The sequence below is a fragment of the Berghia stephanieae genome, chromosome 10 (assembly GCF_034508935.2).
Source record: "Berghia stephanieae isolate SIO BIC M18660-M18661 chromosome 10, UCSD_Bste_1.3, whole genome shotgun sequence".
NCBI lineage: Eukaryota > Metazoa > Mollusca > Gastropoda > Nudibranchia > Aeolidiidae > Berghia > Berghia stephanieae.
Window position 1 is genome coordinate 13,154,251 of NC_088369.1, and position 12,500 is coordinate 13,166,750.

Genomic DNA, 12,500 nt, shown 5'->3' on the forward strand with positions numbered 1-12,500 from the left:
ACACACACACACACACACACACACTTTCTTCCTTTACCTATTTGATTTCCTCGGCCATTATGATACATACCTTCATGAATGAGATGTTATACCACTTGTAAAGCCTCCACTTCAAACTGGGTCATCATCTGGTGAAAGAAGAATAAGAAGTTGCAGGTTTGGTTTTCGTAAATTTATCGTTACAGTTCGATGTAAATACTCTGCGTCATGGACGAGATAAAGCAATTTTCACAATCAATATATTAATGATAGATAGATAGATAGATAGATAGATAGATAGATAGATAGATAAATAGATAGATAGATAGATAGATAGATAGATAGATAGATAGATAGATAGATAGATAGATAGATAGATAAATAGGTAGATAGGTAGATAGATAGATAGATAGATAGATAGATAGATAGATAGATAGATAGATAGATAGATAGATAGATAGATAGATAGATAGATAGATAGATAGATAGATGGTTGAAAAATATATAGAAGGTATGGATAGATAGATGGATAGATTGATTCATTGACTGATTTTTGATCAATCTATAGATAGATAGATAGATAGATAGATAGATAGATAGATAGATAGATAGATAGATAGATAGATAGATAGAGAGAGGGATATATATATATATATATATATATATATATATATATATATATATATATATGTATATAGATGGATGGATAGATAAGATAAGACAGATAGCTAGGGTGTCATTTTAATACATCTATAGTATTCCAAGTATCAAAATGTTTATTGTCGTATTTAAAAGATGGAGATAAGTTTAAACTGGCAAAGTGACGACAAACATTGGGTGTCTCCCATTCCTGAGGTTAAAAAAAGAAGTTTAAAAAAGTATCAAAATGACAAATTAGGTAAATCAATGCCGGACTAAACAGAAGGATAAATACAAAGGATGGATTAAAAATGCAAAAACATCAACGTGTCTAGACTGGGGATCGAACTTCAGACCTCCTGATTACCACCCATTACAACCACATAGTTTATCCTGACCCGTAATCAGAAAGTCTGAGATTTGATCCCCAGACTAAGCTGACTGATTTTATTTTTTTTTTTTCTTTCTTTCTTCTTTGACAGAGCACTGTGTCCTATAGATAGAACGAAGTTGACGTCACTCAGGTCTTTGTCATTGTTTTTGCCATCCATGTTTATGAGTACTTCTCACTAAACTGTATTAACCAGACTATAAAAGTTTATGGTTACACACAGTTTTGTGTGTTGGTCCGTTATACTTCCGGATAGCAATGTTGTGAGCTTCTTAGCCAAGCGCATACTATCTATACAACTTTTTCAGATAATACGTCAAGTAAAATCTTTGTATCAATAAAGATGAGAGAAGATATATTGAAATGGTTCTGACATGTTAAGAGACGAGAGAGGGAGGGAGTACGTGGGAAGGAGGAAAGTATTGGATATACAATTAGCGGGAAAGAGGAAAAAGGGACGCCAAAAGACTAGAGGGATGGATAAGGTAAAGGACGATATGAAAGAACTGGGCCTGGAGAAAGATGATGCTCTGAACCGAGATACATGGAGATGTGGCATTCATTATGGCAACCCTTCAAAATGCGGGTAAGCTGAAAGAAGAAGAAGAAGAAGAAGAAGAAGAAGAAGAAGAAGGAGGGAAGAAGAAAAGAAGAAGAAGAAGAAGAAGAAGAAGAAAAAAGAAGAAGAAGAAAGAAGAAGAAGAAGAAGAAGAAGAAGAAGAAGAAGAGAGAAGAAGAAGAAGAAAGAAGGGAAAAAGAGAAGAAAAAAAGAAGAAGAAGAAGAAGAAGAAGAAGGAAGAAGAAGAAGAAGAAAGAAGAAGAAGAAGAAGAAGAAGAAGAAGAAGAAGAAGAAGAAGAAGAAGAAGAAGAAGAAGAAGAAGAAGAAGAAGAAGAAGACGATTTCAAGTAAAATCTTTCTGGCCAAATTGAGAAAAATGTGTTTTTGGCATGAAACGTCAAAGAAGTCAATAGAACCTCATAGGATAATCCCCAGGTTTTGCTACAAAACACGCTGTAATCCGATTGGGCTTGAGAATTCTAGCAATCCACTCATTTTCTCTTGTCTCTATCCTGCTGTTGTTGTCTTTCTGTGCTGTGTTCTCCGTTCGGGAAAACCTTCCATCCTGTAGTCTGTCTCTCCTTCTCCATTCATGGTCATTCTGTCTACTTTCCCGCCCTCGGGAATGTTTTTTTTTATTTGCTCTTTTGATTTTTTTATTAATTTATTATTATTTTGGATTGGTTTTGTTGGGGTTTTTTTTGTTTTGTTTTGTTTTTTTTTTGTTTTTTTTGTTTTGTTTTTTTTTTTTTTGCATTTCTTTATTTTTCTTCTTCTTTTTTTTTTTTTTTGATTTCTTTTTCTTTTGTTTTTGTTTTTTTGTTGTTTGTTTTGTTTTTTTGTTTTTGTGGGGTGTTTTTTTTTTATTTTTGTTTCGTTTTGTGTTTGTTTTCTTTTCTTTTCTTTTGTTTGTTTGGGATTTTTTTTATGGGGGGGGGGGGTTCTTTGTTTTCTATTTGTTGGTATTTTTTGTTTGTTTGGGGTTCTTTTGTTTTGGGGGGTTTTTTGGTGTTTTTTTTTTCTTTTGGGGGGGGGGGTTCTTTTTGTTTGTGATTATTGGAGGGGGGGGGGGGGTTGTTTTCAAGCTTGTTTGGGTTTCTTTGGTTTGTTTTTTTTTGGGGGGGGTTGTTTTTTTTTTAATCAATCTTATAGAATAATTTGTTGGCCACTTGAAAAATAATTATCTGGCAAGATGGAGTGAAGCAAATATAATTTGTGACATTGGGGATTCATTATTTTCGCTGAAGGACAGATAAAATTATTTCCTCCTTTCTTATTTTATCATTACCTCTGAGGGGGTGGGGAGGTGGTGCGGGGGGGGGGGGGGTTAGAATATTTATCTCCGATTTGGTGTTGAGCTCACCACATTTTGGGTTATAAGACCTGCAAATAAGTATACGTTGACTGGAACGTTTTAAACGCTTCCGGTTTCTTATCTAGCACATCCCCTAAACCTGAAAATATCCATGGAGATAGAGTTTGAAACGAGGGTGTACTTTCACCTATTTATATAGCAAATCAAGCAAGGAACAACAAGAGTTTGATGTCAAATTACTGGTTCCAATCTTCTTGGAAGTGTTAAACCCGTCCTCCGGGTGACTGGATACATACATTGTGCAACAGATCATCAGATTTCAGAATGATGGCATCTTATTTTTTAAAATAATAAATAAATAAATAAAATTCTCTTTATTCATCCCGAAATGGAAATTTGTCTTTAGGGTCTTTTCTTAGGGAAGACTGGAATAACCCAGGTGTCAGCCGCAGAGCACCGCCGCAAAGTGAGCTAGGGCGAGGTGACTTGCTCAAGGCCACACAGCGCAGCGACGGGTGATTCAACTCGGTACCTTTCGGGTAGGAAGCAAACACCGTACCACTGAGCCACGCTGCCCCTTTCTAGACTAAATAAATGTTGGTGGTCAAGAAATGTCATCCATCCTAGCTCTTTTTACGCCCCTTAATCCTTAGAATCTGCCTTTACACTCTGCTACAAAATAAATAGTTACGCAACTTTATGATTCAATATGTGACCCAACGTCTCAAAACGGTATTATGTCGGGATGGACCAGATGCTAAAAAGTTAAATTATAGTTAAACAGGTCAAAAATATGAAACGTTGGTATTTAGCACTCTAAAATATGATATTTCTTCTCCTGAATAAAACATATACACTCAACTTAAGGCGAATACTTCTGGCTACAAATTCAATTTTCAGTAACTTAATCATCCCGACTTAATACCGTTTTGAGACGAAGGGTCACATATGTAAAAAAAACTGAGCTTTTATATAGAGCAATATTCACTAAATGTGCTCAAAGCGCTTTACAAGGGGTCCCTGGTCAACAACAACATTTAACATGTAGGAAGGTACATAATGCCTGTTAGGCGATATTACATTTTTTTCGGACAAAGACAACGCTGCTAACGGCTAGGTACTCATTTTACACCTGAGTACGGTGAGAGAATGTGAGTAAAGAGTCTTTTCCAAGGACTCAACTCTGCGCCGAGCGCGAGGCTCGAACCCAGGACTGACTTCCGATCCGAAAGCGAGTGTCATACCGTAAGAGAGTTAGCTTATAGCAAGTGGGTTTAATGAGTTCACAGTGCTTGTATATCAGTTAAACTTGGTCATTATATTGAGTAGTCTAGGACAGTTTTACGTTCCAAAGTTAAAGGATTGGTCATTATATTGAGTACTAGAAAATTACTTTCTTTGATCGGTGTTACTTGGTTATTGGGGATAATAGCATCAAATTATAGTTGGAATTTATTATTTGGGCGTACAGATTATTTGGGCGTACTGAACTAACGTTTACCAAAAGTAATATTATATCATAAAAGGCGGGGTTTAACACCAATATGTAGGAATTGACGTTTCAGGTTTGATTATGATTTGGTCTTACTCTTAGGGGTTGGATTATAGACTGACAGGGAACTGCCAAAACTGCAAGGGGGCGTGGAAACAATGGAACTGTGGGTAAAATTTTGATAGGGATAAAAGAGGATGTTTCGAGGAAAAGGGTAGGATTCAACTTGACCATGAGCTGCACACTTTAAACCTTTTGTGCTCACCATCATTTATTTGCTTTTACGGACTTAGAAATATTCCACGTATATTGAAAATGGTTACTTAGGCAAAATTGACTTTACATGTGGACTGATTTTACGGATTTGGAATTTATGAAACTGATTGAATTATGACCATGCTATTTGATTTGGATTTGGAATTTATCATGATTTGGATTTTGAATTTATCACAAACAAATAAAACTGTAAGAAATGAAACTTGGAATCTGGACTTTTATTTGAATGTCTTGATATTGTGCATTCAATTATCATCACCGGCCCTTGAACTCTTTCGTCATTATTAACATCTACAACACAACGCAAAGGATAATACTACCATCTATCAAAAACACCACTATACGATCACAAGCCATTACATACGTGTGCAACTACGCAACATTATGTATCTAATTTGGCTTGTTAAAACGGGATATAATTGTGCCTAAAGTCTTATCATGGTTAGGAAAGGGATTGAGTAAGCGGGAAAATTCAAGTTTGAACCCAACTGAAGTAATGGCGATGTCAAAACAAGACACACCTGATGAATCGGAAGTGACTGAAACGCTAATGACGGCGACAACGACAGAGGCAACTCAAACACAGCCACAACAGAGGTCTGGAAATGTCTTAATCCCTTTGGTCTATCCACGGATACCTTGAAATGGAGTAACAATCTCGACAACCACTACGTCATTGATACGTCCAGAATCAACACAATCTACAGACTACAAACTACACAGCAACCTCAATTACATCGTACCTTTCAACTTATACAAACTTGACAGAATTCATAAAATAATATCTGTATCAACACAGATTTCTTCCATGAACCTTTTTATATTTACATTCTTTATTGAACAATTGGATTACTTGTATTTACTTCTACGACAACAATACCCAACGATGTACGATGTCAATAATTACATAAACGTTCAAGATACGATTGTTTTTACAAAAATGATGTCCAATTGTGAACAATACTACTTCCATCATATTCAGTGGTGAGCGTATTCAAATTTAAACTTATGTCAATATACAAGTGTGCAGCACCCATATCTACAACTTATAAACATTGAATATTATAATAACGCCTGTCTTAGTATCATTGTAAAAGATAAAGGCTATATATGTATATAAGACAATGCAGGAAAAAGTATCGCAAAACGCCACATGAGCGATTTCCTTGGATTCATTATCGTATGATATTCAACAACCTGCGTTCAAATAACGAAAATATTGTTGACCTTATTCGACCCTACTACATACACTACTAGACTACGTTATTGTTACATCATCTACCTGGTGTTTGGACTCACGTCACCCACCGGTACTCTACAGATTACATCATCTACCTGGTGTGTACTCACATGCCACCTCATCAAAACTCGATCAACAAACACAGACAATTACAATGCACGACCTCTGTCGACTACTACACACGAACTCTTTGTCAACACATGGCTGAGTTCACAACTTTCTTTTGACTTGCTGGATAAGTCAAACTTCATTTAAATTCAAGATCTCGCACACAGTTAATCTTGAATTTTTACAATTTCATCTACAATGAGATTCAACATATACACAAGACAACCACAAATATCAACGAGGAGACTCGACCCAGATGCCGGAGATGAATGGATTACAGCGACGTCACAAGACCAAGAAACAACCCAACAGGTTAAGCATACGTTTGCTACCTGTAGAGTCTTTTTTCGTCCCAATTCAAAAGACTCGAACAAATACAACACACTAATTGCAAAAGTTGGTCACTTTAGTAACAGCCCACAATCACATACTGTGTTAGATTTTACTTATTTAGTTATTTACACTGTACTAAATATGAATAAGTCGGACAGACTAATGACTGATTATTTACTAAACACTAAATATGTGATGTGAACAAGTCGGACAGACTAATGTCTGATTATTTATTAAACACTAAATATTTGAATGTGAAGACATTATGGTGATAATTCGAAGACATTTACAGAGGAAAAAGTTTTTAATTAATTAACAATAATTAAAGTGAATTTATGACACTTGGGCTATTCAGTGACCACAACACACACAACAATGCAACACGTAGACTAGATACAACCACCTCAACTCTTATAGTTGATATATTTTTTTCATTACATGAAAACTCATTCTTAATGGAGACAATGACTTAATTAACAATTACTGACAATTTTTACAGGATGACCATTCTCAAAACGAACGGATTACTGAGAAATGTGACCTCTGATGGATGACCACAAAGAACAATTTGATATCAATGTAGTTGTAAACTACACCCTGATGACTTAAAAAGCTTAAAAAATTGAAACATCAACAATGAACAATGAATGATAATAACTTCAACTTGAATTTTAAAATGATGATAATGCTATTATTATGATTTATTTTTAAATATTTTTTTTATTACTAATTGAAATGTAATCCTTCGTATATGGATCTAGATGTCTATAATACATTATTTGTACCACATATTATAAGTAGGAATTAATGTAATAATGTTGTTTAAATGGAATCATACAATATAAGGGAATATACAAGGTACTGGTTTTGATATGTCAGTAAATGAGTAGACATACATGGAAGCTGAGATTATCACCCATGTCGTATAGAGTTGAATTTGAGATTGAATAAGACAACGTGAGTATATCACAAATGGAATTTGAACCATCCTTTTTCACGCAATAATATTTATGTGTGATGGGATATGACGAGAATTAAACAATTTTATTGCTATGAAGATGGAATTTAAGGTGAAAAGATATTTTTTTCTTTGAACTTTTAATTACTTGATATCTTACTTTCGATGTTGTGATGCCTTAAAAAGTATAATCGATAAATATATAAATGTTTAATCAACTTTCGTGTTGGTAAATTAAAATTTTAATCACTTTTAAATGATAGATACCTTACTGTTGATGTTGTAATTTGAAAGAAAAAAAAAATCTATAATCGATATATATATCTATTTAGATGTAATCAAATTTGATGTTTGTGAATTTATCAATGTTGTAATACTATAAAACCTATAATTGATATATATGAATGTTGTAATCAACTTTGGTGTTTTTGAATTTAAAGTTTAAAGTTTTTAAATATTTAACTGGTATAAGTATTATCATTTTAAACATTTATTTATTACATTTTAGTTGGACATTACATATATATTTAATCTCTCACTGTAATTTTTTTTTGAATTGAAATTGTTTTAAAGTCAATTTAAATTCTAAGAAAGGGGCGTATGTAAGAGAGTTAGCTTATAGCAAGTGGGTTTAATGAGTTCACAGTGCTTGTATATCAGTTAAACTTGGTCATTATATTGAGTAGTCTAGGACAGTTTTACGTTCCAAAGTTAAAGGATTGGTCATTATATTGAGTACTAGAAAATTACTTTCTTTGATCGGTGTTACTTGGTTATTGGGGATAATAGCATCAAATTATAGTTGGAATTTATTATTTGGGCGTACAGATTATTTGGGCGTACTGAACTAACGTTTACCAAAAGTAATATTATATCATAAAAGGCGGGGTTTAACACCAATATGTAGGAATTGACGTTTCAGGTTTGATTATGATTTGGTCTTACTCTTAGGGGTTGGATTATAGACTGACAGGGAACTGTCAAAACTGCAAGGGGGCGTGGAACCAATGGAATTGTGGGTAAAATTTTGATAGGGATAAAAGAGGATGTTTCGAGGAAAACGGTAGGATTCAACTTGACCATGAGCTGCACACTTTAAACCTTTTGTGCTCACCATCATTTATTTGCTTTTACGGACTTAGAAATATTCCACGTATATTGAAAATGGTTACTTAGGCAAAATTGACTTTACATGTGGACTGATTTTACGGATTTGGAATTTATGAAACTGATTGAATTATGACCATGCTATTTGATTTGGATTTGGAATTTATCATGATTTGGATTTTGAATTTATCACAAACAAATAAAACTGTAAGAAATGAAACTTGGAATCTGGACTTTTATTTGAATGTCTTGATATTGTGCATTCAATTATCATCACCGGCCCTTGAACTCTTTCGTCATTATTAACATCTACAACACAACGCAAAGGATAATACTACCATCTATCAAAAACACCACTATACGATCACAAGCCATTACATATGTGTGCAACTACGCAACCATACCACTAGATCACATAGCCGCACGAAACCCCTGGAAAAACTACGGACTTAACAGTTTGGCCAGAAAACTCGTCTTTCAAAAGTTGATCGATTAATTAAAATGACTCTCGTCTTGGCAAAACTTTCAAACCCGGGACTTCGCGACGTGTTTTTCTTTTAGAGTACGGCAGAGTGTTGCTTTTTTATTTTTTTTATTTTTTTCTGTTTTTTTTTTTTTTTGTTTTTTGTTGTTTTTTTTTTACGATAACTACTATGTTACTATTTTAGTCAAGAGGTCAATTTTTATGGAAAATGAGTTCTCACCAAAAATCATTAAATCAAACATTTTCCTACATTTTGATGAAATATTTTAATTGAATTCTACTCCCAAATATTTTATTTAATTTTTTTTAAACAATGTAATTATTTTACTTAATACCAACTCTTGTCAACTTTTGAAGCGATTTTCTCAAAATTAGGGTTTCCCACCCTAGCCCATGTATATATGACGATAACTTCATGAACAATCGCCCGATTTGCTTCAAATAAAGATTAAAATGCTCAAAAGACATTGGGCTTTCAAAAAACGCAAAAAAAAAACGCAAACAAAAATTTTCACCATGCGCACTGCCGCACACAACAACATGTCTCAGCCAGGAATGTCTCCGGAATATCGTATGATAGTTCTCGGGGTTTTCCTGAGAGACATTGTAACCAGGACACCGTAATGGAGTGACAAATACACCGCGCTGCTCAGTGGCAGATCGCATGTTCACATAATAAACAAATAAATAGATTAATATACAAATGGATGAATAAATAAATAAATAAATAAATACATCATCATCATCATCATCATCATCATCATCATCATCATCATCATCATCATCATCATCATCATCATCATCATCATTGCATTTTTCACCCTGGGTCAGGTATAGGCCACAGACAAACAGTTTCCATCCTTCTCTATCATGAGCTAACTTTTTTTTATCTCATTCCAGGTCTTACCACTTCTCTGTACATCATGCTCACTGTCAAATCGCATGTTCACATAATAAACAAATAAACAGATAGATAAATATACACTGCTGTTTTATAGAAGAACACAGTATGTGCCATTTGGTTACAATTCCATATACTTTGTTTATTTATATAAACAACGGCAGTATAGATAGATGAATGAATAAATAAATAGATAAATAAATAGATAATAGATAGATAAGTAAATAAATAGATAAATGAATAAACAAATAGATAAATGAGTAAATAAATAGATACTTGTCTTGTTTGCCTTAACTCACTCAATCCTAGAGACTTTTGCTACTTTTCAAAATTGGAAAAGAAATATCAACATGTACATAGATAGTTTTATTCAACTATCTTTAACATACAAAAACTAAAAACATTAGGTTTGATACTACGCCTATAATTTGTCTTAGATAAAAGTGATAAATAGGCATGGGGTAAAAGTAACCTGGGTCAACTACGGATATAGTCGGTGTTAGGGTTGAGTTTGTTAAGAAGCAATACCCTTAAGTGTTTTTAAGCTTCAAATTTCCTCTGCTGATTCTATAAAGTCTATTCTACGTGCACTTACTGGCAGCAGTCAGTTGCTATTCGCCTCACACTACAATATTATGATGATAATCTATCCAACCCGCAAATTCATCGCCGCATTCGTGTACAGTCACGAACCGGCCCCGAAGCTTCGTCACAGTGCAACGCCCGACTTTTTCACATGTCTTGTGATCAGAATGTATAAAAGTCAAAACATGATCAGATTTATAATGTTTTTCTCCTCTGGATACACTTTTATGCTCGTCGGAGAAGAAATATTTCATAAGGGCGTCCGCCATTGTTCCGATAGCTTAGAACCAGTTACTAAGTTACTATGCGTCATTACGAGGGAAGTGACGCCACGGCTGTTGAAGCCTATTGACCATTGTCATCTATGCATGCCAATCCATTTTTGACGTCAAAGTATTTCTCGTCAAAATGTCAACAAGGCGTTTTGTCATTGTCTGGTTTTAAAAATCTCAACCGGAAAGTACAGGCGAGCCGGAAGTACGGAATCCAATATCAAAGCAAACTTTTGAAATTGTATTTCAACCATCTCGAATTCAATAATCATAACAACAACGTCGGATGACTCAGAATCTAAGACATCATAACAGATGTCGCTGTCCTGAACGTATGAAAATTGATAAGCTTGTATGGATAATATGAGTTACAATAATATTACCAGGAAACAGCAGAAATGTCAATAAATTCACATTTTATTATGATCCGTTGACGTACAACGAACCAAAAAATAGAGGTGCCTAAATTAATGAGTTAATAAGATGGAGAGAAAAATAAAGTGAGTAAAGTGAGTAAATGTGACTCATATATAAAGGTACAACATTAAACAAACGACGTTTCGGCTTTGGCCTTTCTTTGGGGGGAGGGGGGCAATCTAATATATATATATAGGGGGGCGAAGTGGCCGAGTGGTTAAGGCATTGCACTGTGACCTGGATGACCCGGGTTCGAGCCCCGCTTCAGGCACTTTCGTTTTTTTTCCTTGAGCAAGGTTATTAACCCCCAATTTGCTCACTTGGACAACATGGGTGATTCCTGTTGACATCAGACATCTTGTTTGATGAGTTATCTATATTCCTTCGTGGAATTCCCAGGCGACGATATTTTATGATATCGTGGCGCAAAAGGCATAATTAAAAAAAAAATAAATAAATAAATAAATAAAAATTAAAAATTAAAAATTAAAAAAAAAATTATTAAAAATAAATAAATAAATAAATAAATAAATAAATAAATAAATAAATAAATAAATAAATAAATAAAAAATATTTTAAAAAAATATATATATACCCAAAAAAAAGTACGAAACGTCGTTTGTTATATATATATGAGTCACAATTACTCACTTTATCTTTCGCTCGGTCTTACAACCAACCAGATGCCAATAAAAAGTATTTAAATTTAATTAAAATAACAATGTGAAAAATGCTGGGTACTCGTCAGCAAAGTCTATGCTATCTCATATCTCCAATAAACATGAAAAAAACATTTTTAACTCAACTGCCTTCCAAAACGCTCTATATCCCCCCCCCCCCCCCTCTCTCTCTCTCCTCTCTCTCTCTCTCTCTCTCTCTCTCTCTCTCTCTCTCGCTCTCTCTCTCTCTATCTATCTATCTATCTATCTCTATCTGTCTAGCTATATCTGTCTCTCTCTTTCTCTTACTCCCCCTCTCTCTATCTCTACCTTACTCTCCCTCACACACACACACACACACACACACACACACACATATATATATATATATATAAATATATATATATATATATATATATATATATATATATATATATATAATAACAACAACAATAACAACAACAAGTATTGCGAATACAGACCTAAATGAAAGGATAATATTTACCAATACAATTTTAAAACTATTCATCTTATCTTCTTTGCATCGTCTAAAAACCATTTCAATAACAAGATTAGACGGGACTAAAAACGTCCCACCACAAACAAGACAAAGAGATACCAAACTGGAAAGTTTTCTAAAACTCCATCGAATTTCAGTTTTTTTTCTTCTCAATTACAATTCCTTACTAAATTAGATATAGGGAATGAGAGTAGCGGAAGAGTAGCGCGAGGACGAGAGACGCATGCGCACAGCCAACATGACGTTCTCTCTCTAATTACTTTTC

The 12,500-nt window shown here is 34.0% G+C and overlaps 1 protein-coding gene across 2 annotated transcripts in view; it reads right to left on the bottom strand.

Annotated features, from left to right (window-relative positions):
* The window catches only part of LOC144980539 (uncharacterized), a 343,011-nt gene that overhangs the window by 278,552 nt on the left and 51,959 nt on the right, over nucleotides 1–12,500 (bottom strand). For both annotated transcript variants that reach the window (XM_078928199.1, XM_078928200.1), the window contains exon 2: nucleotides 71–128. The gene's annotated coding sequence lies outside the window, so the exon portion shown is untranslated. The remainder of the gene's footprint in view (nucleotides 1–70; nucleotides 129–12,500) is intronic.